General features: G+C 46.2%; 2 pseudogenes across 2 annotated transcripts in view; one reads left to right on the forward strand and one right to left on the reverse strand.

Annotated features, from left to right (window-relative positions):
• Window positions 1-329: 329 nt before the first annotated feature.
• LOC118150875 (uncharacterized) overlaps window positions 330-26,164 on the reverse strand; it is a 107,100-nt pseudogene continuing 81,265 nt past the window's right edge. Inside the window, exons 9-13 of the transcript XR_013531916.1 lie at window positions 24,433-24,480; window positions 23,681-23,731; window positions 20,220-20,333; window positions 6,501-6,557; window positions 330-3,686 (exon numbers count right to left, since the gene is read on the reverse strand). The product of XR_013531916.1 is annotated as an uncharacterized LOC118150875 (transcript). The remainder of the gene's footprint in view (window positions 3,687-6,500; window positions 6,558-20,219; window positions 20,334-23,680; window positions 23,732-24,432; window positions 24,481-26,164) is intronic.
• On the forward strand, window positions 15,049-16,378 carry LOC144581311 (heterogeneous nuclear ribonucleoproteins C1/C2 pseudogene; annotated as a pseudogene). Its single transcript, XR_013531922.1, has one exon. The product of XR_013531922.1 is annotated as a heterogeneous nuclear ribonucleoproteins C1/C2 pseudogene (transcript).

The following is a 26,164-nucleotide window of genomic DNA, read 5'->3' on the forward strand; positions in this document are numbered from 1 at the left end:
TCTCTGACTCCTGGCCTCAAGTCATCTGCCTGCCAAGGCCTCCCAAAATGCTGGGATTACAGGTGTGAGCCATCGAGCCCAGACCAGCCCTCACCTAACATTCTCAAAATCACTGGACTTTCTTTACATGGAAGTTCCAAAACAATGAAACAAGCAGTTGTTCTACCCAGTATTTAATGATCTAACAAGCCACATAATTTAAACTCTATTTTTCCAATAACCCACGTTCAATAAAATTCTGTTTATTTTTATGTCCATGAGGAATGAAAATGAATCATCTACAAAGACAGACATCCCCCCGCTCCATTAAAAAGTAAGTCGTTGACACATTTCTTGGAAGTATAGATTTATTTGTAAATAAGCCCTAATTTGACATATATAAAAAATACTTCTTTTTTTAACTATTCTTTTTACTGTTCTGCTTCTTGTTTAATGAATTATTTCTGTGGATAGTATGATTACAATACTTACAAAAATGCCAATGTTATTCACAGAATGACAACAAATTTAAGGTATTTTTTCTTTATATTATTATAAAGCTGGTCAGTGTGAAAAATCTGACCTCAAAGACAGTTCTCGATGATTTATTGGGGAGACCTAGAAATACCACCCTCTAGCTTTATAACAAGTGGTTGGTCATTCAGCAAAGTGTTCAGGCATGCTGGTCCACCCACCCTTCAGCTGTCAAAGATTCAACAGACCAAGAATTAAGTGTAAAAGCCTCTGTGCCACCTATGTCACTAAGGGCACTACCTACCTTACATATGTAAGCGGTCCCTGTAGACCAATAAGAAAAGGACCCGTCACGCATATAAAAACAAAGAGAAATTCAAATGTTTTCCAGAAATGGAACACAGATAATTTTCAACACATGGATTCTCACTCAAGATAAGAGAACTACAATGTAAGATAGTCCATGTGGTATCATTTTTCAACTAAGATGTTGGCAATAATCAGAAAGTTTGTACTCTCCGGAGACAGATGTGAGCCATCATTTAAGTCTTGGGCATTTACATTACAAACCTTCTATGGGGAATGGTCTGGTGTCCATAAACAATTAAACATGTACATCCCTGGTTGACCCTCTCAAAGGGTGGAGCGGGTAAGTCATTTGTGATGTGTCAATACATTCTAGAGAATCGACAATGTCATCTCCACACACCTGAACCACAGGTAACATCCTATAGGTATTTGTTCAAGGAAGCAATGAAAGGGTGACAAAAATAGACAAGGAGTTCCTGTCATTGTTCTCACCCAGTTTTATGCACTCCAAGTTATCAGGAATGTCAAAATTAGAAGCGGTAACTCCAGTGCCAGAAAGAGCCAGCTGAGTGTGCCCATCAATATCCTGAGAATGACGGGATGTGAAAAGGTGTCGAATTCTCAACAGCAGGCAGACTGCTTGGATGACCTCCACCCCCAGAACTGAAATGGAAGGCAGCATTTCTGAGTTTGGAAATGGGAAAGGCCCAGCATTTATAACTGACTCCTTCATCCAACCTCTTTCCCCAGATCAGACGACTTTTGACATGGGTATGGCAACACCATACCTTTGTGCAGAGAGATTCACGGGAAACCTAGCCTCTGTGACATGCAGCAGCTCTCGACACCATCATCAGTGACAAGATGAAACGTTGCCTTGAAACTGTCTTTCTCTGGATGCCTGTTGTAACAGCTTCACGTTAACCTGCCTGTGCCACTACAGACAACTGAAGATACCCTAATTTTGTGGTGGAGGGAAGTCTATGGATGAAGTCAATCCCATCCCAAATATCAGGACTTTAGATCTTTACGAGATTAGCACAAAAGGCAAGTGGAGCTCTCTCCAAGCTTTTATAGACACACATTGCAATGTGTGCATTGCCCTCAGTGGGGAACCAGTTCTCAATGTGGAAAAGTTGTCACGTGTTACAGAGAAGAGAACAGGCTTTCAGTTAATCCCAACTTATTAGAAAGGGTATGAGGGTCTTCTTGGACACAAAGCTGTGTGACCCCCACATTCAACCCACCTTTTACATCAATGTAGTTCAACACTGTGTGAAGACTGGACAGACTCTTAGCAAATTTGTGATATTTAAGTCATATAAACTCAAGAGAACACAGGGAGTATCTGGGTGCAGGTGAGTATCAGGATGCAGGGAGTACCTGGATGCAGGGGACTATCTGGAAGCAGGGACTCAGGGGGTACCCTGGATACAGAAGGTAGCTGAATACAGGGAGAATCTAGATGCAGGGAGTATCTGGATGGAGGAGAGTAACTGGATGGAAGGGAGTATATGGATATAAGGGAGTATCTGGATTTGAGTATCTGGATTGAGGAGAGTATCTGGATGGAAGGGAGTAACTAGATTAAAGGGAAGATCTGGATGGAGGAAACTATCTAGAAGGAAGGGAGTATGTGGCTAGAGGAGAGTAACTGAATAGAAGGGAGCATCTGGTTGGAGGAAGAGTATCTGGATGGGAGGGAGTATCTGGATGGAGGAGAGTATTTGGATGAAATGGAGCATCTGAAGGGAGGAGAGTACCTGGACACAAGGAGTATCTGCATGCAGGGATTACCTAGCTTCGGAGAGTATGTGGATTCAGGGGAATAACTGGAAGCAGGGAGTATCTGGACTTGGGGTGAGCACCAGAATGTAGGGGAAATCTGGATGCAGGGAGCACATGGCTACAAACCAGAATCTGAATGGAGGAGCATATCTGGATGCAGGGAGCACAAGGATATAGCGGAGTATCTGGAAGCAGGGAGCAACTGGACTCTCAGGGGTGCACCTGCATGCAGGGAGAGCATCTGGATGGAGGACAGTATCTGGCTGTAGGGACTACCTGGATTCAGAGGAGTATCTGGAAGCAGGAAGTACTGGACATGGGGGTAACCTAGCTGCCGGGAGAGTATCTGGAAACAGGAAGTATCTGAATGGAGGACAGTATCTGGCTGTAGTATCTGGGTGAAGAAGAGCACTGGTCCCGATGTGGCAGGACAGGAAAAGGAAAAGAGGCCTAAGAGGAAATTTTTGAAATAAAGAGCTGGCAGTTAGGCTGAAATTCTGCCTTAAAGTCCCAGAAAAGGAGAACTTGGAACCCCCATTCCATTAAATGCCTACAGCCTTCTTTAACATCTGTCCTCGGCAAAACATTTAGGTAAGAGAAAGTACTTGGTTTCTAATTTCTTTTTATTAGTCTAACATGAAAAAGAAACGTCCTCCAATAAAAGAAATACTGAAGAAACAAATTGAAGGGCTTACCTTATTTTAATTAAAAAAAAAAAATGTCAAGGCTACCGTGGGAGTTTCAGACGTGCTCAATGCACACCTGATTTGTAAACAAGCGAGATTCCAACTAAGGGTGCCTCGGTGCAGCTGATATTTGACTTATAGGGACATAATAATGGCAAGCCTTTCACATCCCATGGGAAACCCCCCTGGGTCTTGGAGAATGGGGGTCCAAGTCCCTGTCCCCGTTTGGATGTAAAATTCATCGTTAGTAAACAACATTCACCCAGCGACAACAAGCAAAGAACATCTCAAGATTAAAACAAAGAATCCGCCGTGAACAGAAGGCCTCCGTCTCTGCTCTCACACAGCTGTTCTTTGGGGAGGAGCCTCCAGCAGGTGTCCTAACCCTGCTGACACCAGCTGGGCTGTTTCCACTGACAATCTTCTATTTCTCCAAAAGAGTATGCTGAACTGTGGGAAGCAGGGAGAAAAGAGTCATTCCCAGTTCCCTGAGTACTCAGGTGAACATAACTTCCTAAAACTTTCAGGAGCTAGCGATTTTATTTCCGCATCAGAAAAATGGGTCCAAAGATCATCACAAAAAAAGCAAAACTGTAAATCTCAACCAATTCGATCAATTTCACTGAACGATGCCATGCCTACAACAACAACAAAAAAATGGATACTGCAGAAGAAGCAGAAGGAAAACCAGGGAAGACATTTTCCACTAACGATGTCACAGAGACAGTAACAAATGCCTGTCAGTTACCGAATGGCAGAATACATGTTCTCAGTGAGAGAGTGTACTTTTTACTATCTGAAAGACACAGGGCTGAGATTTTCTGGTCTGTTCATTTAAGTTTTGGAAATTTTATTTTACATGTCAGTCTTAAAACTATTTTGGAGGGAGAAGCTGGGATTTGGAAGAAGGAATTAAAGACAACGGCATTTTTCTTCCAAATAGGCTGGCAGGAAACAGTGGGATGCAAAGCCCTTCGGGTAACAAGAGCCCCACACATACACATCAATGTTCTTGCTAAGGAAGCTAGACAATGTCCTTACAACGGGCAGAAGAAATCTTCCTTCCATAAGATAATAGCTTGGGCCTGGTGCGGTGGCTCAAGCCTGTAATCCCAGCACTTTGGGAGGCCAAGGCGGGTGGATCACGAGGTCAAGAGATCGAGACCATCCTCGTCAACATGGTGAAATCCCTTCTCTACTAAAAATTCAAAAAATCAGCTGGGCACGGTGGCATGCACCTATAATCCCAGCTACTCAGGAGGCTGAGGCAGGAGAATTGCCTGAACCCAGGAGGCGGAGGTTGCGGTGAGCTGAGATCGCGCCATTGCACTGCAACCTGGGTAACAGTGTTTTTTTGAAACTCTCTCTCAAAAAAAAAAAGATAATAGCTTGTTCTAAACATCTTTCCCCGAGTTGAAAGAGCAGTCAGCGACAAATCCACTTTTTTTTTTTTTTTTGAGATGGAGTTTCACTCTTGCTGCCCAGGATGGAGTGCAATGGCTTGATCTTGGCTCACTGCAACATCTGCGTCCTGGATTCAAGCAGTTCTCCTGACTCAGCCTCCTGAGTAGCTGGAATTGCAGGCATGCACCACCATGCCCAGCTAAGTTTTTTTTTGTTTTTAAAGTAAGGACTTGTTTTCTCCATGTTGGTCAGGCTAGTCTCAAACTCTCAACCTCAGGTGATCTCCCTCCTTGGCCTCCTGAAGTGCTGGGATGACATGTGTGAAATGCCGCACCTGGCGAGACACTAACTTTCTAAAAGTCTCTATCTTTAAAATTCAAGGCCAAGTGCCTTGGCTCACGCCTGTCATCCTGACACTTTGTGAGGCCAAGGTGGGCAGATCACTTGAGGTCAGGAGTTACAGACCACTCTGGCCAACATGGTGAAAGCCCCGTCTCTATTAAAAATACCATGAAAATTAGTGGGGTATGGTGGCATGTGCCTGTAGTCCCAGCTACTCAGGAGGCTGAGGCAGGAGAATCGTTTGAACCTGGGAGGCGGAGGTTGCAGTGAGTCGAAACCGCACCACTACACTCCAGCCTGGGTGACAGAGAGAGACTCCATCTCCACACACACACACACACACACACACACACACACACACACACACACAAATTAGAATACTTTAGATCATTTTATTGAAAATACATCTCAATTTGATGGCTCTTATTAAAAACAAATGCTGCATCTCTCAGGCAAAAGGTTCCAGCTTATGCCCAAATAAGAGAAAGAAAGCATGCATATATATATACACACACACACACACACGTTTCTTTCTTGTCATTTTCAAAAGTGGTTCTGATGGCAAAATGCCTGCCTTTCACCCTGAGAAGCTAGCTTCTCACGAATTAAAGAGACTCCTCTTGACCACGTTTGCCACCTGGTTGGGAGGATTTTTAGAAAGTGACAGCAGGCTGGGTGTGCTAGTTTATGCCTGGAATCCCAGCACTTTGGGAGGCTGAGGTGGGAGGATCGGTTGAACTCAAGATGGCCAACATAGTGAGACCCTGTCTGGGCAACCTGGTGAGATCTTGTCTCTACAGAATAAAAAAAAACAAATCTGCCAGGCATGGTGCTGCACGCCTGTGGTCTCAGCTAATCAGCTCAGGAGGCTGAGGCTGTGGTGGGTTATGGTCATGCCACTGCACTTGGACCTGGGTGACAGTGAGACCCCGTCTCTGCCAACGAAACAACAGTTTACAGTGAAACTTGACAAGCAATATTTCAGGAGATCGACTTTTAATTCCGGTGCACAGGAGCCAGCTGTGGACTTCCTGATGATGCACCAATGGTGTGCTACAGTATCACTGTGTCACCGGTGCAGGAGTGCAATGGCAACGGTCTTGGCTCCCTGCAACCTGTGCCTCCTGTGTTCACGTGACTGTCCTGCCTGAGCCTCCCGAGTAGCTGGGATTACAGGTACCTGCCACTACACCCAGCTAATTTTGTGTTTTCAGTAGAGATGAGGTTTCACCATGTTGGCCAGTCTGGTCTCGAACTCCTGGGAAAACTTCCTCAATCTTTTGTTAAAAAGAGACTTAGGCACATATACATCTTCTCTGGAGCCCCAGGCCCTAGGCAGTTGATACATTCATCGTCTTTTGAAAGAATCCCTCAAAAGCAACAAGACATGAAGGAACACATTCAAAGCCAAGCAACCAACTTTGAACGTGAGCAGAACGGCAAGATGGGAGCAGGTAGAGAAAACACAATAGGAACCCTGGCCGCATGTGCGAACCGCCGCTCCCCCGTCCTCCTTACCAGCTGGCTCTGCGCTGGAGTTCCAGTGATTCTCCATGTCCACCTCCCCTTGTTCTGCTGAAAACAAGAAAAAAAACACGCAGAGAGGCTCAGTGCAACAGAGCACCCACTCAGCATGCACACCAGACACCCAGGCTTTCCTGAGATTGGCGCTCCTATAGCTTGGGCCGGAGTGGTCAGTCCTAAACCCCAAACCCACTGGAAACATTGAGTCTAACGCTCACCTAAGTGATGACTTTGCCAGTATTTTGTTTTTGTCTCACTGCATATGTGTTTTTACTTTTTATTTATTTATTTTACTTGAATACATGTGCATAACGTGCAGGTGTGTGTTACACAGGTATACACGTGCCATGCTGGTTTGCTGCACCCATCAACCCGTCATCTACATTAGGTATTTCTCCTAATGCTCTCCCTCCCCAATCCCCCCAACCCCCTGCTATCCCTCCCCTAGCCCCCCACCCCCCAATAGGCCCCGGTGTGTGATGCTCCCCTCCCTGTGTCGGTGTGTTCTCATTGTTCAACTTCCACTTATGAGTGAGAACATGCAGTTTTTGGTCTTCTGTTCTTGTGTCAGTTTGCTGAGAATGATGGTTTCCAGCTTCATCCATGTTCCTGCAAAGGACACCAACTCATCCTTTTTTATGGCTGCATAGTATTCCATGTGCCACATTTTCTTTATCCAGTCTATCAGTGATGGGCATTTGAGTTGGTTCCAAGTTTTTACTATTGTGAACAGTGCCTTAATGAACATACATGTGCATGTGTCTTTATAGTAGAATCAGTTACAATCCTCTGGGTATATATACTCAGTAATGGGATTGCTGGGTCAACAGTATCTTATCATGGACGGTACAGGCACAGATGAACCTCACTAGAGTAATACAAGCAGTTTTATTTTCCTCTATTTTCAGGGTTTCTTTCCTCTCTCTAAGCTCTGAGAAAATGGCACATGGAAGCCATCATTGTCAAAAAAAAAAAAAAAAAAAAAAACAAGAGCATGCATCTATGAAAGTATGATTCCTACTTATAACTGCCTCCCGACTCATCAAACAAATGCAGTTGGCTGGGTGTAGAGGCTCACACCTGTAATCCCAGCACTTCGAGAGGTTGAGGCAGGTGGATCACTTGAGGTCAGGAGTTCGAGATCAGCCTGGCCAAAATGGTGAAACCCCATCTCTACTAAAAATACAAAAGTTAACTGGGTGTGGTGTCAGACATGTGTAATCCCAGCTACTAGAGAGGCTGAGGCAGGAGAGTCGTTTGAACCTGGGAGGCAGAGGCTGCAGTGAGCTAAGATCACACCACTGTACTCCAGCCTGGGTGACAGGCTGGAGTTATTTATTATTCCAGTTATATTCTGGAGTTATCTGTTATTTATTATTAGATAACAATAAATAAATTTATTTATTATTAGATAACAATAAATAAATTTATTTATTTTTAAAATAATAAATCAATATATTTATTTTAAAACAAATTTATTTATTTTAAAAATAAAAATTTAAATAAATAAATAAAAATAAATGCAGAGAATCTCAGCAGATTGGATCTTTTTGGTACCTGGGAAAAGGACGTTTTTTCTTTGCGCCCAGATCATCCTTCTGAGGTTGAATCAGCTCTCCTAGCCTCCCTTCCACCTTCCCCAGAACGCAGAGTGATGGGAGCTGAGGCCTCAGACCACTAATAGCTGCTCCGGCCATCAGAGGTCAAGAGAGCCAAGGGGTCGCATGTACCTGGTTTTCTTCCTCCTCCAGCATGTTTCCCCAGTACTGCTTCTATTTCCACATTTCTTTGTAAACGTGTTTCAGACATGCCGCAGCACAGTCTGGTCTCCCCACACACCGTTGGCACAGCTTCCCTTCCGACGCACAGGATAAGCCAACAGTCTTAGAAATGTGCAAGAGAGGCACAGATCTATAGACATTTATCTTTTTCCAGAGCTGATGTGAAGGAACACTCACACTTTCAGCATGAAGGGAAACAGCAGGAGCTCATGGAATCCGTGGCCATGAGCATCCCCCTTGCCAAGAAGGTTATATGTGTAAAACAGCCCCGTCTGTGGTTCAAATGCCTTCGTAAATGAACATGGCCGCACGGCACAGCAGCGTAACTTATAACGACAGCAGCAGGGGGTGCCCTGCATTTATACGACATGAACGTGGGGGTACACAGCCCTTCTCTCCTCATCACTAAATGCTGCCCACATAAAGCGGCCAAAGTTCTAAGATTTAAGAAAAAAAGAGAGAGGAAAAACCCCAAAGAGGAGAACATTCCACACGACCTGAAAATGTTCACCCTGAACGTTGTTCGTTCTGCAGGTGCCAAGTTGTCAACATGGATGCACTTGGGAGCAAACTGTCCTGGCTAGAAATGGAAAACCTGCATTCATTTCAGAGGACAAAGAATTTCTCCCTCCCTCCTCACTGGTTAAAAAGCAAAAAGATATTCTTTTTATTCTTGTGATATTATAAAACACTACATAAAAGCTGGCAACTTCTAAACAGGGAAAAAGTCCTTTGAGAAGTATAAAGTCTCAGGCCAGGTGCGGTGGCTCACGCCTGTAATCCCAGCACTTTGGGAGGCCGAGGTGGGCGGGTCACAAGTCAAGAGATGGAGACCGTCCTGGCCAACATGGTGAAACTCATCTCTACTAAATATACATAAAATTAGCTGCGCATGGTGGTACGTGCCTGTAGTCCCAGCTACTGGGGAGGCTGAGTCAGGAGAACTGCTTGAACTCGGGAGGCTGAGGTTGCAGTGAGGTGAGATCGCACCACTGTACTCCAGCCTGGGCGACAGAGCAAAACTCTTTCGGAAGGAAGGAAGGAGGGAGGGAGGAAGGAAGGGGAAAAGCATAAAGTCTCACAAGGGCAAAGTCCATCTGTGCAAATGTTCCAACATCATGGACCTCTCAGGAGGAGAAACGGTCTCATGAGATGCTCCATACACCTCCACCCACACACCCTTCCCATCAAAAGTTAGACGAAGCATGCCACATTTGACAAGTCAACTTCAAACAATTTGCGGTGCTTTTCTTTCAGGCTAGAAACCCTCTGTAGCTATTAGAACCGTTAAGCAAAGTAATATGGCTTCAACGGGTCCCTATGCTTTGTGAATATGTATTTATACACAGACACCATGCATTGGGGTCAATCCTGAGACCATATCCCTGACAATCACTGTCCAGCAGTGGCTAATGTTTAAGCTGTGTTAGGTCAGACACTCTGGGAAACACAGGACATTCTGGAATCCGTACTGCTGTCACTGGGAGGCAGCTTTCACTGTGTAAGAGCTGAGACACCTTGGGAGACATCCTTTCAAGAGTAGGGGCCGTAGAGGTGACCACTGTGCGAAGATGACCACACGCATATGGGTCAGGGTTCTGTGCCCCCACACCACACAGCAGTGAGCACAGGAGGATCAAACTATCCATGCATAGCTGCAACTACTGCTCACCCATAAGGGTGGCTGTGCCTCATTTCCACAGGAGGGCAAATATGAAAAGTAAAAGACATAAGAAAGAAGTAAAAGGATTATGAAAAAAAAAAGAAAAAGAAAAAAGTCAAAGAAATAGAAAAAGAAAAAATGAAAACCGGAGAAGAAATAAAAGTAAAAAAGAAAAGTAAGTAAAAGAAAATAAAAGGAAAACCAGAAAAAATAAAAGAAAAAGAAAAAAATAAGAAACAAGAAAAGTAAAAGAAATAAAAAGAAAAAGGCCAGGTGTGGTGGCTCACACCTGTAATCCCAGCAGTTTGAGAGGCTGAGGCAGGCAGATCATCTGAGGTCAGGAGCTCAAGACCAGCCTGGCCAACATGGTGAAAACTTGTCTGTACTAAAAATACAAAAATCAGCCGGGCATGATGGCACACGCCTATAGTCCCAGCAAGTCAGGAGGCTGAGGCAGGACAATCGCTTGAACCCAGGAGGCAGAGGCTGCAGCGAGCCAAGACCGTGCCACCGCACTCCAGCCTGGGCAACAAAGTGAGACTCCATCTCAAAAAAGAAAAGAAAAAAAGAAAAAAAAAAAAAACGAAGCAAAGTAAGAAGAAAAAGTAACATAGAACAAAATAACTTAAAAAAAATAGAAGAAAAAAATAAGAAAAGTAAAAGAAGAGAAAGAAAAGTTAAAATCAATTACATGGAAAAACAAGTTGGTGGAGTTTGCAGATGGGAGGAAATTCCAGGTTCAATGAGCATGTTTCAGGGATACCAGAGGATCCGAGGAAAAGGCCGCAGAGGCTGCCTGCGCAGATGTGAGAACAGGGACCTGACCACCCACCAATTCCCAATAGGCCTTGGAGTGTGAAGACTCTGAGACTTTTAGGCCATTCCTAAACATAACAATTTTGTGTTTCTAGGAATCGAGATGTACAGCTGTTTGGAGCACTGACCACAGAAAGAGTTAAGAATGACTCCACGGGAGACAGAGCGAGCACGCAGCCTAAAAAGGCGAGGGCTGAAAAGGTGGAAGATTTACAAAGCCACGCGTGGCCTGGAAGGTCCAACCCTTATGAGGTGAGTGAGCTTCACATAGGACATTTCGGGGAAGAGGGTGCCCACCCCGGCCCCCAGCTTGTTCCTTCGGCAGGGATGGACTTGGGGACAGAACTCATAAAACATGGAAGTCACTGCCCTGTTTCTATTAGGTTTTAAGTTTAAAAGAAAACATCTGAGTTTCTCTTCATTTTCTGAAGCTTCTGTGCAGAACTATAATAAGATCTGATGTAGTGAGACTCTATGCATCCAGAAAGGAAAAGCACATGAAACTGCAGGCAGGCAATCTGCCACGGGGGCGACAATCCCAACATGGTGGTCATTCATCAGCAGGGTGAGGGGAGCGGTCGATGGAGGGGTTTGCTTTAAGGCTGTGTCTTAGCAGATAAACGAGTGCGGTCAGGACGCTCTGCAGGCCTGGGCTGTGTTCTCTGCTTGCCCCTAGGTCTTCAGCTCATCTGAAATGGGAGGTTCAAAGAGACAAAAAATAATAAAAAAAAGTAAAGTGGCACTGGGGGTCACCCCCACCACAGCAGCAGCAGGGAGGTGTTAGAAACAGCTGCTCTGAGGGAGGACACAACGGGATAGAGGCTCAAAGTGGGACAGTGGCAAGTGGGGATGGACATTCGGGAGTAGAGGGAGAGGCAGAGGAAGGCAGGGACGGAGGCAGGGAACAGGCAGGGCGGGAGGGAGGAAGGAAGGAGGGACGAAGGAAGGGACGGAGGCAGAAAGAGAGGAAGGGAAGGAGGCGGTCAGGAGGTCAGAAAAAAGGAAATGGGAGCTATGAAAGGAGGGAGGAAGGAAGGGAGAAAGAACTGAAGGAGGAAGGAGAAAGAATGAAAGAAAAGAAATTAACGAAGATGGGAAGGAAGGAAGAGAGGGAGGGAAAGAGGAAGGAAGGACAAAAAAGAAATTAACAAAGATGGGAAGGAAGGAAAGAAGGAAGGAAGACACGGGGGGAGAAACGGAAAGAGAGGGAGAGAGGGAGGAAGGGTAAAGAATGAAAGAAGGCCGGGCGCTCTGGCTCATGCCTGTAATCCTAGCCCTTTGGGAGGCCGAGGTGGGTGGATCACCTGAGGTCAGGAGTTCAAGACTAGCATGGCCAACATGGTGAAACCCCATCTTAAAAAAAAAAAAATGAAAGAAAAGAAATTAACAAAGACAAGAAGGAAGGCGGAAGGAAGAAAGGGATGGAGGAAGAAGTGAAAGAGGGAGAAAAGGAGGGAGGAGAAAGAATGAAAGAAAATAAGAAATTAACAAAGATGGGAGGGAAGGAAGAGATGGATGAAGGAGGAGACGGAAGGAAGTCACAAAGGAAGGAGGGAGGAAGGAAAGGAAGGAAGAAAAGAAAGAGGGAAGGACGGACAGAGGAAAGAAGGAAGGAAAGGGGGATGTGAGAAAAGGAGAGATGGATGCAGAGAAATAGGAAGGATAGAGCGAAAACAGGAAGGAAGGTAGGAAAGAAGGAAGGGATGGAGAGATAAAAAGGAAGGATGGAGGGAGGAAAAATGGAGGTAGGGAGGGATGGAAGGAAAGGAAGAGAGAGAGAGAAAGAGGTATGTAAGAAGAAAACAGAAGAAAGGACAAGATGGAGAAAAGAAAGAGACGAAGAAGGGAAAACGGAGGAAAAGAAGGATGGATGAAGGAAAGGGAGGGAGGGAGGAAAAAGAGGGGTGCTCCAGAAAGAATGGAAGGAAGAGAGAGGGAGAGACGAGGGCAAAGGAAGAAAGAGAAAAGCCGGGAAGGAAGAGGGAAATGAAGGAGGTGGGGAAAGAAAGGAGGGAAGGAAGAAAGGCAGGGAAGAAGAAAGGGAAAGAAGAAAGAAGGAAGAAAGGCAGGGAAGAAGAAAGGGAAAGGAGAAGGCGCGGAGAGCCAATAGCCCATCTTGCCAAAGCCTGAAAAGATCCATTGTGAGCCTGGGACCCTGGTAAACAGAGCAGGAGAACCAGCCAGCACACTCAAAGACAGCGTCCTCAACACTCCGTGCCCACTGTGGGAAGCTGGGCTTTGTGAGAAGCAGTCGGGCTCCATGAGGTTAGTGGCCTGAGCCAGGTCCTGGGCGCAGCTAACACACCCAGACGCACAGTCGCAAACCCGAGTGCATGGGAGAAGCAGCCTAAATACGCCCCTCCACATCACGTGGGCAAGGACCAGGAGGAGCCCCAGCACCTCAAATTCAGATCGGTAGGAAAGGAGGGACGGAGATTTGCACAAAAGTAACTGTGGTCTTTGCTACTAAAAGTAATGGCAACATAGCAAGACTCAGTCTCTACAAAAAAAAAAAAAAAAAAAAAAAACGTAAAAAAATTAGCAGGGAGCCCCCACATTCAGATAACTTTTTTACATTTTTTGTATGTCTTGCTATATTGCTATTACTTTTAATGTCATAAACAGCAGTCGCCTTTATTATATATTGTTTACCAATCTGTAATAGACAGAGGCATGTGATTCCACAAGGCGTGGGTGTTTCTCATTTGTGTGCCCCAAAACTGAACACTGCAAAGCTTCTCAATAAATCTATTATTGAGACACAAGATTCGGTGAAGGCATCTCCTCCTTGGAAAGATACAGAAGAGTCAAGTTATTTACCCGCTTCCCTGAGACTCATTTTAATGAAAATTCAGCCAGGCACGGTGGCTCACACCTGTAATCCCAGCACTTTGGGAGGCTGAGGCGGGTGGATCACGAGGTCAAGACATCGAGACCATCCTGGTCAACATAGTGAAACCCCGTCTCTACTAAAAATACAAAAATTAGCTAGGCACAGTGGCGCGTGCCTGTAATCCCAGCTACTTGGGAGGCTGAGGCAGGAGAATTGCCTGAACCCAGGAGGCGGAGGTTGCCGTGAGCCGAGATCGCGCCATTGTACTCCAGCCTGGGTAACAAGAGCGAAACTCCATCTCACTCACACAATAAAAAAAAACAAAAAAGAAAAAAAGGAAATTCAACAAACACCACAAATTTTAATCCAATGGCACAGTCTGGGAAGATGGGCCTGTCTTGTAGAATGAGGGTATCTCGAAAACTGTGCCTGGTTTCTTGAAGGACCGGGGCATGCTGTATTCACATCATTCTTATGACATCTCCAAGCTCCCCTTGAAGCTACGGGGCTGCCACATCTCAAAATCACCATCCCAGCAATGAAATTCATAAAGTGGGCCGGGCACGGCGGCTCACGCCTGTAATCCCAGCACTTTGGGAGGCTAAGGTGGGTGGATCACGAGGTCAAGAGATGGAGACTATCCTGGTCAATATGGTGAAACCCCATCTCTACTAAAAATGCAAAAATTAGCTGGGCATGGTGGCACATGCCTGTAATCCCAGCTACTCGGGAGGTTGAGGTGGGAGAATTGCCTGAACCCAGGAGGTGGAGGTTGCGGTGAGCCGAGATCGCGCCATTGCACTCCTGCCTGGGTAACAAGAGCTAAATTCCGTCTCAAAAAAAAAAAAAAGTAAAGTAAAGCAACCTGCCACAGAGGCTTAGCACTCTGACACCTTTTGTTTTACGGATACTGTGATCCAACGTCTCAATTCTATGTCTGCTAACGACACTGTGTCACGGAGATGACACAGTTTAAACCCATTTTATAATTTAGGTATAAAAAGCAAGATGTGAGTGGAAGCAGCTGGGAAGGTCCTCTTCTGAGGTAGGGTTCGGGCATTTACAGAACGGCACCGTTTTCTTTGTGACATAACGTGAGGCCTATCTCCCATTGTACAGGGTATGATATGGTACCAAAGAACAAAGGGCCTGATTAGTCTGAAGCACCCAACTTGCTTCTCTTCTTATGCTTTTTGATTTTATTTTTGGCCTTTTGTTTTCTACATTTACAAAAGGCCAAGAAAATCCATCCCAGGACAACTAGACAGCAAACCAGGAACTGAAAGTCGGACCTTCTGTTAATTTGGCATCAGAAAAAAAGACATAGGGAAAATGTTAGAAGGAAATTCGCCTGGCGTCTCAGGAGCATAAGGTGAATCTTGGCCTACCCTGAGCCAATTCTTCAGAAAAGATGCTTTAAAAAAAAAAAAATTCGACTCGGGGGCCATTGTCTCCGCATTGCCGACCTCCAGCAGCAGTCGGCTTCTGCACGTAGAACCCGGGAGTAGGAGACTCAGAATCGAATCTCTTCTCCCTCCTCCCTCCTGTGAGATTTTTTTGATCTTCAGCTACATTTTCGGCTGTGTGACAAACCTTATCATCAAACACAATGGCCAGCAACGTTACCAACAAGACAGATCCTCGCTCCATGAACTCCCGTGTGTTCATTGGGAATCTCAACACTCTCGTGGTCAAGAAATCTGATGTGGAGGCAATCTTTTCGGAGTATGGCAAAATTGTGGGCTGCTCTGTTCATAAGGGTTTTGCCTTCGTTCAATATGTTAATGAGAGAAATTCCCGGGCTGCTGTAGCAGGAGAGGATGGCAGAATGATTGCTGGCCAGGTTTTAGATATTAACCTGGCCGCAGAGCCAAAAGTGAACCGAGGAAAAGCAGGTGTGAAACGATCTGCAGCGGAGATGTACGGCTCCTCTTTTGACTTGGACTATGACTTTCAACGGGATTATTATGATAGGATGTACAGTTACCCAGCACGTGTACCTCCTCCTCCTCCTATTGCTTGGGCTGTAGTGCCCTCGAAACGTCAGCGTGTATCAGGAAACACCTCACGAAGGGGCAAAAGTGGCTTCAATTCTAAGAGTGGACAGCGGGGATCTTCCAAGTCTGGAAAATTGAAAGGAGATGACCTTCAGGCCATTAAGAAGGAACTGACCCAGATAAAACAAAAAGTGGATTCTCTCCTGGAAAACCTGGAAAAAATTGAAAAGGAACAGAGCAAACAAGCAGTAGAGATGAAGAATGATAAGTCAGAAGAGGAGCAGAGCAGCAGCTCCGTGAAGAAAGATGAGACTAATGTGAAGATGGAGTCTGAGGGGGGTGCAGATGACTCTGCTGAGGAGGGGGACCTACTGGATGATGATGATAATGAAGATCGGGGGGATGACCAGCTGGAGTTGATCAAGGATGATGAAAAAGAGGCTGAGGAAGGAGAGGATGACAGAGACAGCGCCAATGGCGAGGATGACTCTTAAGCACATAGTGGGGTTTAGAAATCTTATCCCATTATTTCTTTACCTAGGCGCTTGTCTAAGATCAAATTTTTCACCAGATCCTCTCCCCTAGTATCTTCAGCACATGCTCACTGTTCTCCCCATCCTTGTCTTTCCCATGTTCATTAATTCATATTTCCCTGCGCCTAGTCCCATTTTCACTTCCTTTTTGACGCTCCTAGTAGTTTTGTTAAGTCTTACCCTGTAATTTTTGCTTTTAATTTTGATACCTCTTTATGACTTAACAATAAAAAGGATGTATGGTTTTTATCAACTGTCTCCAAAATAATCTCTTGTTATGAAGGGAGTACAGTTCTTTTCATTTATACATATGTTCAGTAGTTGCTTCCCTAACTGCAAAGGCAATCTCAATTAGTTGAGTAGCTCCTGAAAGCAGCTTTGAGTTAGAAGTATGTGTGTTACACCCCAACATTAGTGTGCTCTGTGGGGCAGTTCAACACAAATGTAACGATGTATTTTTGTGAATGAGAGTTGGCATGTCAAATGCATCCTCTAGAAAAATAGTGTTATAGTCTTAATATTTGTTTTCTAAAGTTGATACTGTGGGTTATTTTTGTGAACAGCCTGATGTTTGGGACCTTTTTTCTTCAAAATAAACAAGTCCTTATTAAACCAGGAATTTGGAGAAAAATCACCCTGGTTTAAAAAAAAAAAAAAAATTCATATCTAGAGAAAGGGTCTCCATCTGTTACGCAGGCTGGAGTGCAGTGTCGCCGTCATGGATCAGTGCAGCCTCCAATGCCTGGGCTCAAGCAATCCTCCCGCCTCGGTCTCTTGAGCAGTTTGGACCGCAGGCACACACAAGCACTCCCAGCTAATTTTTTACATTTTTCGTAGAGATGAGGTTTCACTATGTTGCCCAGGCTGATCTCCAACTCCTGGCGCTCAAGCAATCCTCCTTCCTCGGCCTCCCAAAGTGCTGGGATTATATTTGCTTTCGTTCTTGAAAAATCTAGGGAAACTGTTCCCACCCAATGAGAGCTTTCATGTTTTGTGCCTGCCCCAGCTCCTGCAACAAATGCAGAAAAGTAATGCTTCCACCCAAGACCAACACCCAGGCATGGCGGGTGGGGGTGGATAAGGTAGAAGACAAATTGTTTTCCTTTTCCCAACTCCACTTCTAAATTTTTCTCAAAATCAAGCCTTCTGAATTCTTTCCCAAGTTTGTGTGTCCTGGAATGTGATATGGTGACGCTCTGTGTCCCCACCCAAATCTCATCTTGAATTGAAATCTCTCATAACCTCCACATGTCAAGGCAGAGACCAGGTCGAGGTCAGTGAATGGTGGTGGAGGTTCCCCTGTGCTGTTCTCATGGTAATGAGTGAGTTCACAGGGGATCTGACGGTTGTGTTTGGTAGTTCCTCCTGCGTTTTTCTCCTTCCTGCCGCCATGGGAAGAAGGTGCCTTCCATCCCTTTCCCTTCCGCTATGACTGTAAGTTTCCTGAGGCCTCCCCAGCCATGCTGAGCTGTGAGTCCGCTGAACCTCTTGCCTTCTTAAATCACCCAGTCTTAGGCACTTCTTTATAGCAGTATGAAAACTGTCTGATACAGACTGTGAATATGAAGCAGCATTATAAGACCTCAAAAGCTCCTAAGAATCCCATGCACAAGGTAATCAAAATCCTTTGCAACTTGTGAATCCAACTTGGGCTGAGCCTAAGGTTTTCAGAGAATCATCCATCAGACATTTTGTAGTTTCATGCCAAGTGTTCAACAATAGTCTGGGATTCTGAAAAAGAGCTAGAGGCCAGGCACGGTGGCTCATGCCTATAATCCAAGGCAGGTGGATCACCTGAGTTCAGGAGTTCAAAACCAGCGTGGCCAACATGCTGAAACCCCGTTTCCACTAAAAACATAAAAATTAGCCAGGTGTGGTGATGTGCACTTGTAATTCCAGCTACTCAGGAGGTGGAGGCAGGAGAATTGCTTGAACCCAGAAGGTGGAGGTTGAACTGAGCCAGGATCGCACCACTGTACTCCAGCCTGGGCGACAGAGGGAGACTCCATCTCAAAAAAAAAAAAAAATAGCTAGAGAGTTTGAGATATAACATCTAGAATATTACACACCCTGTTTCTGGTAAACAGGCCTTCATCCCCTCCTGGCTGAATATCATGCTGTGACTTGCACAGTTTTGGGAAAAAAACAAAACCCTGTGTCCTTGGAAAGCAAACACAACTCCCTTCCATCGTATCCCTATTTCTCAAAGAAAGGGATATTTTTAAAAGAATTATCCTCCACTATATCTAAAAGAGGCGAGAGGGGAGAAGAATGTTTGCTGTTTGCTTTTTCCAATGTGCTTCTAAGTGTAAGTCTGTTATAGGCACCTCCCTCAATGTGTTCGTCTGTCCATTTGGTCACCATTCAACACTGCCATTCAATGAACAAAACACCAGCCAGTGCAGTGGCTCACGCCTGTAACCCCAGCACTTTGGGAGGCCAAGGCGGGCAGATCACCTGAGGTCAGGAGTTTGAGACCAGCCTGACTAAGATGGTGAAACTCTATCTCTACTAAAATACAAGAATTAGCCTGGCATGGTGGTGCATGTCTGTAATCCCAGCTACTCAGGAGCCTGAGGCAGGAGAACACGGGAGGCAGAGGTTGCAGTGAGCCGAGATCGTGGCACTATTCCAGCCTGGGCGGCAGAGCAAGACTGTCTCAAAAAAAAAAAACCACCATTTCCCACAGGTCCGCTCATGAGGTGGGAGGCAGCTGCCTACGTCCCATGCACTGCCTAAAACCCCACAGCAAGCAAGCAGCTCATTTAAAGTCCTGAGATCCGGGCCAAATGCTGTTCAGGACTCTCGATTTCACGCCATAAATAATGTTCATGGATGTCACACACTGGAATGATGAGAGATTAAGGGGAAACTCCACCCCTACGGCCCAACTTTGTCCACACCAGCACCTATTCAAATCTTCGAGGAATCGCCCTAAAATCTTCAAGAAGCAGGGCTTTGGGCGGGTGTCATCACTGAGCAAGAATGAAAAAGGACTTAAGATCCAAATAGGGTGAGAAGTTCAGACACCCAGAGGCTTGAGGGATTCCAGAGGCTCCTCCATAGAAGAATAGCTGTGGGTCAGGCACGGGGGCTCACACCTGTAATCCCGGCACTTTGGGAGCCTGAGCCGGGTGGATCATTTGAGGTCAGGAGTTTGAGACCAGCCTGCCCAACACGGTGAGACCCCTGTCTCTACTCAAAATACAAAACATTAGCTGGGCATGGCATCAGGCACCTATAATCTCAGCTATTCGGGAGGCTGAGGCAGGAGAATCACTTGAACCAGAGGGTGGAGGTTGCAGTGAGCTGAGACTGCGCCCCTTCACTCCAGCCTGGGCAACATAGCGAAACTCTGCATCAAAAAAAAAAAAAAATACAAACTATGAGTAACCATCCTGGTCCAGGGGGTCCCTGCAAACCACACTGCTTAGTCATGCAAGAGAGAAGGCACACCCTAAATCCAAAAGCCCAGTGATGCATGCACATTACCTGTGTTCAAAAACTAGTGCTTACTAACTGACTTCACAGCGGACCCCAAATGATTTAGGGACTTTTGAATACAAAGGCCCAAGGATTGCAATCGTGAGTGGCCCTCCATTCCCAGGTCCCAGGTGCCTGTGGGTTTTCAGTACTAACAGAAAGGAAATCCACCATGCTGGGTTTTAACTCCAGTCTCCTGGGCAGAGAAAGGACCACAGAGGCCCCATGGGCACGGTTCTCCTCGTAACGATGACATCAATTGTACATAACACGGCAGGAACCATGGGAGCTAAATGTCTTCCGCGTTTCCTCTTTGCAGGGCAACAGTTCTGCGGCATGTATACCAACTGTTTCCCACTTTCTACATGTAAAAGCCAAGGGCCGCAGCAGTCAGGAGCCTGCAGACTTTCACACTACACAACGTGAGGCAGGACAGACCTGGAATCGAAGCCAGAAGTTGCGATTCCAGAGTTTCAGCGGTTTCACAAACCATCAGCCATTGTGCATCTGTTTCTGGCCAGCCCGAGTTTTGTTTCTGCCTTTTAAAAAAAGCACAGTTTCAAATTGGCAAGGCAAGAAGGAGAGGCACCAGCTGAGTGAGCCTTACTGTTCTCTTTGAAGCACAGCTTCTTTTTCTGGTAAGCAATGAAGCTGGAGATGGCTCCTGCCACGGCGACCACGATGGCCCCCACGATCCCGGGGATCACTCCTGGGGTGTCGGCTGCAGGAGGAAGCACATGGCATGAGGATTGGACACGCAAGGCACAGAGAAAATCCCAGCAGGTGCTCGCTGGCACAGTCAGTCCAAGAGCACCGAGAACCTCAAAACATGTGAGATGCCCGAGCTGACCCATCTGCAAAGGGAGCACGCTGGGAACGGCACACAGGGACTCAAAGCAGTGCACAGTCTCTGATCACCAGTCGTGGTGGACACACCTGGGCAGATGCAGTGGGGAAAAAACAGACACGAAGAGACGCCAGCGAGGTGCAGGGAGAAGCTCACCAGGACCAAGGCAGAGACAGAGAAAGAGAAAGACGAAGACATATGGAATGGGGTAGCTGCAGCCAGGCACGGTGGCTCACACCTGTCATCCCGGCACTTTGGGAGGCCAAGGCAGGAGGATCACCTGAGGTCAGGAGTTGGAGACCAGTCTGGCAAACATGGAGAAACACTGTCTCTACTAAAAATACAAAAATTAGCCAGGCATGGTGGCAGGCGGCTGTAGTCCCAGCTACTCGGGAGGCTGAGGCAGGAGAATCGCTGAACCCAGGAGCTGGGAGCTGGAGGCTGCAGTGAGCCTAGATCGCATGACTGCACTCGAGCCTGGGTGACACAGAAATTTACCATAAAGAAAGAAGACAGACAGACAGACAGACAGACAGACAGACAGACAGACAGGAAGAGAGAGACAGCTGGGCATCGAAGCAGGAGGAGAGCCCAGTAGGGGCAGGAGATGAAGAAAAGATCTGCAACGCTTGGTGCACTGCGAGAACATTTTGTGTCGTCAGAATGCTCCTTTCTCACCCCCCCCGAAAATGACTTTGGGTTTGCATGCAAACATTTTAAATACACCTGTATCTATTTTGTTATCATTATTGTCATTATTTTGAGATGGGTTCCGCTCTGTCGCATGGGCTGGTGTGCAGTCGTGCAATCACAGCTCACCGCAACCTCAAACTCCTAGGCTCCTGAGATCCTCCCACTTTGACCTTCCAGGTAGCTGGGACTACAGGTGTGCACCACCATGCCTGCTTAATTATCATGGTTTTGTAGAACTGGGGTCTTGCTATGTTGCCCAGTCTGATCTCAAACTCCCAGCCCAAAGCAACCTGCCTGCCTAGGCCTCCCAAAATGCTGGGATTACACACATGAGCCACCACACCCAGCCTATTTTTTAAATGTCATTCCAGCAATAATTCTTTTTTGTTTTGTTTTTGGGAGACCGAGCCTTGCTCTGTCACCCAAGCTGGAGTGCAGTGGCCTGATCCTGGCTCACTGCAACCTCTGCCTCCCAGGTTCAAGCTGTTCATCTGCCTCAACTTCCCAAGTGGCCGGGATTACAAGTGTGCCACCATGACTGGCAATTTTTTTTTAATGGAGCCTTACTCCAATCTGTCACCCAGGCTGCAGTGCAGTGGCATTATTTCAGCTCACTGGAGCCTCTGCCTCCTGGGTTCAAGCGATCCACGTGTCTCCCGAGTAGCTGGGATTACAGAAGTGCGCCACCATCCCTGGCTAATTTTTGTATTTTTCACAGTGACGGGGTTTCACCATGTTGGCCAGGCTGGTCTCGAACTCTTGACCTCAAGTGAGCCTCACGACTCGGCCTCCCAAAGTGCTGGGATGACAGGTGTGAGCCACCGCGTGCGGCCAATGAAGAGATTCTTAATTCCATTGCCAATTGTGAACCTTAGAGGCCCCTTCTCCAGACAGAATCTTCTCCACCCTCCACGAGGGGCAGGAGAATTGTCTGACTTCCAGGAAAACACTGGCTCTAAATGTGGCCTGTGGGCGGTGTCTTCAATCGACCAGTCTTCAATGTGTGCAGAAAACAGTCATGGAAAGATTTTTCCAACCCAACTACCCTTCCCTGAAGAAGTGACAAATTAAACGTTAACTCTCTAGAAGGCCAAGAATGACGGCCTGAAATAAACAGGCCTGACCTATGTTTTCTTAGCTACTTTTCTTGGTGACGTTGCAGTCCTAGGTGAGGGCTACAGACAGGTTACCACCTCTTCAAAGAAAGCCTAGAATCCAAGGCCTGTATCTGAAAAATAATAAATACCGAAAGCAAGGGTACACTACCTTGCTTTGGGCATTTTTCTTTTTCCAAAAACATTCGTTGGGTATTTTAAGAATCCACATTTTGACACTGACTCACATGGCAAACAGGTGCTAACGTCTTTGGCCAAATTAGTATCTCTTCTGCCCAGGAAGTTGCTTAAAACTAGAGATTTTGCTGGAAGCAAGTCCCTGAAAATTGTAGACACAAGATACTGAAATACAAAGCTATTGTCCACACCCCCCATCTCTCTTCCTCTCCTTCCCTTTTCCTTCCTTCCTCCCTGCCTTCCTTCCTTCTTTCCCTCCCTCCCTTTTCCTTCCTTCCTCCCTCCCTTCCTTCTTTCCCTCCCTCCCTTTTCCTTCCTTCCTTCTCCCTGCCTTCCTTCCTTCCTCCCTTCCTTCCTTCCTTCTTTCCCTCCCTCCCTTTTCCTTCCTCCCTGCCTTCCTTCCTTCTTTCCCTCCCTCCATTTTCCTTCCTTCCTCCCTGCCTTCCTTCCGTCTTTCCCTCCCTCCCTTTTCCTTCCTTCCTCCCTCCCTTTTCCTTCTTTCCCTCCCTCCCTTTTCATTCCTTCCTTCCTCCCTGCCTTCCTTCCTTCTTTCCCTCCCTCCCTTTTCCTTCCTTCCTTCCTCCCTCCCTTCCTTCTTCCTTCTCTCCATCTCTCCTTCCATCTTTCCTTCCCTCCTTCCTTCCTTTTATTCTTCCTGCCTACTTCTTTCTCTGTCTCTTTCTGACTTCATTTTTTTTCTTTACAGGTACAAATGCAATTCTTTCTGTCATGACCTTGTCCCATCTAAGGGAAAAGGTCATGAAAAAGGAGGCAGGATATACCTCTCTGGCACTGCCATGGGGAACACAACGCCTCTTACAGCCATGGTGGGAGCGACCCACATCTCCACCTCCAACCTGGTCACTGACGTTCTCTAGGACCAAGTGTAACCCAGGATAGGGCGTCTCAAGTTTCTGATCCTTAGGATGAGTGTGGGAGCCTCACCAATCACAAGGACAAGGCTGAGCGTCAGATCGCCAGCCAGGGCATCCTGGGGCAGGTGACCGAATCTAAAATCTGGTTCACTTGGGCACCTGGAGCTGGGTGGTTTGCTGGGGGGACCTGTGTGGCTACATCGTCAGGGGAGCGCTTGGCACAGAACACCCGTGCCACCCACCAGCAGCGTCAGGAGGCTCATACCCATGCAGCCTGTCAGCTCTCAGGCATTCTGCTTCCCCTTCTCAAAACCATGTGGGAGACACAAGAAGAAAGAAGACAGAAACCAGGGGCACCTACCCTGTTCCCCTTCGTTCCCCTGGCTTCCTCCACCATGACGACCTCCTGTTCCTGCAAGACAAAAGCAACATCTGCTGACAATCTGCACCGGGAAGACGTGGGGTTAAACAGAAATGCACAACCAGGGTTGGGAAGAAGCTGGGGTCCTGCTTCTTATATTCCATGTGGTGTATGTTACACAGCTACAGAGTAGGGGTTCCTGTTACACTCTATGAAAGTGTGTGTTACACAGGTATAGAGTGGGGGTGCTGCCTATTACAATCTAGGGGCATGCATGTTACACAGCTGCAGAGCTGGGTCCCGCCTGTTACACGCTAGGGGTCAGTGAGAACTTGAGTTCCCAGGCATTATCACTTTATTTTCAGGGCTTTAGTATTCATATTCCTTAAATTACAGAAAACAACCTAATGAAACAAAGCTGAAAGCACCCTAGCTGTTTGCAAGAACACAGAGGTGAAGAGATGGGTGAGGAGTGGTGAGAAGGGTCCATTCTACAGGCCCTGTCCCTCAGGAAAGTGGGGCAGCTGTCAGGGCCCGGAACTCTTCTCCAAGCTGCCGAACCTCTATAGGGCAGCGTTTACTTCCCACAGCCTTGAAGCCACAGCAAACATGCAGAGTTCCCTCAGAGACGGCCAAACATTCCACTGTGAGTTCACGGAGGGCTGAGAGTTTAGACCCTGCAGTGATTCTGCAGAGAAGGTGGGCATCATGGGATGGAGAGAGAAAAGACACAGAAAACAAGGAAATTCTACCTTCTCCAGCAGGAACGCCATCCGCAAGATCGGCATCTGAAAAGCTTCCTAGGAAGGAAAGTAAAGAATCATCTGTGAACCCAGAACTCTTCCAAAAATCATCTGTCAACCCCGAACTCCTCCATGGTGATTCACATGTCAGAATAAAGGAAAAACTCATCAACACCAGCCTGTTCAGCAACATGGTGAAAACCTGTCTCTACTAAAAATACAAAAATTAGCCACTCATTTTTAGCTACTAAGAATAAAAAAATTAGGTGTTGTGGTGGGCACATGTAATCCCGGGTACTCAGGAGGCTGAGGCAGGAGAATCACTTGAACCCGAGAGATGGAGATTTCGGTGAGCAGAGATTGTGCCATTGCACTCCAGCCTGGGCAACAAGAGTGAAATTCAGTCTCAGAACAAAATAAAACATAGATAAAGTGGAGAAACATGAGCATAATATTGCATGCTGCAATATTTAACATCCATAAATAAATGAAGAAGGCTTATACAATAATGCCATGTCAGAATATAAGAATAGAAGGCAAAGGACACAGTGCACAAAAGAAGGATCCACAGCCAACTGATGCATTTTTTTTTTAATTTTAGAAGTAAAGTCATAAAACTAGGACAAAGTTGCTATCACATTTCACAGAGTTTGCAAAGCTTCCCTAGGTCATAACTAATACTGGAGACGGTGTGAAGACAGGCACATTTGCACACACCCCTGGCATCAGAATGAACTGGTAAAAGTCTGCAGCCAACTAACAACCAGGTCAGAAGCTCTAAAAATACTCACACATGGCCGGGTGCGGCGGCTCATGCCTGTAATCTCAGCGCTTTGGGAGGCTGACGTGGAAGGATCACTGGAGGCCAGGAGTTCAGACCAGCCTGGGTAACCTACAGAGACCCCCATCTCTACAAAAAACAAAAACCTAACTGATCACAGTGCTGTGTGCTTGTGGCTCCAGGTAACTGAAAGGCTGAGGCAGGGGGATCTTTTAGCCCAGGACTTTGAGGCTGTGGTACACTATTATATTTAATATGATCACAGCACTGTACTCTAGCCTGGATAACAGAGCGAGACCCCATCTCTCTCTGCTCTCTCTCTGTCTCTACACACACACACACACACACACACACACACACACACACACACACACACAAGATATATAAAATAGCCATCAAAATGTCAATAAGATATGGACATCATTAAAAATTAAATAAAGAAAAAAAAAACAAAAAAAAGTAAACTTTCAATAACTATTCAGCTAAAAAAAAAACCCAGAGTTATTCAAATAAGCTACTCTGAAAATGCTGTGATATGTTAGAAAAACTGACTGAAATATTTAAAAGCCAAAAGATTTAAAACACACTAGCTTCTCCATAAGGAATGTATATGCCAATACTTTTTTCTATATCTAGTCTATATTTAAACCGTTGGATTCAATGTTTAGAAGTTCCATAAGATGGTAACAGTAGCAAACTAACTAGGCCAGGCGCAGTGGCTCATACCTGTAATCCCAGCACTTTTGGGAGGCCAAGGTGGGCGGATCACTTGAGGTCAGGAGTTTGAGACCAGACTGCCCAACATGGCAAAATCCTTCTCTACTAAAAATACAAAAATTAGCTGGGTGTGGTAGCGTGCACCTGTCATTCCAGGTACTCTGGAGGCTGACTCAGGAAAATCACTTGAAACCAGTAGGTGGAGGTTGCAGTGAGACAAGATGGTGCCACTGCACTCCAGCC

The sequence above is a fragment of the Callithrix jacchus genome, chromosome Y (assembly GCF_049354715.1).
Source record: "Callithrix jacchus isolate 240 chromosome Y, calJac240_pri, whole genome shotgun sequence".
Classification (NCBI taxonomy): domain Eukaryota; kingdom Metazoa; phylum Chordata; class Mammalia; order Primates; family Cebidae; genus Callithrix; species Callithrix jacchus.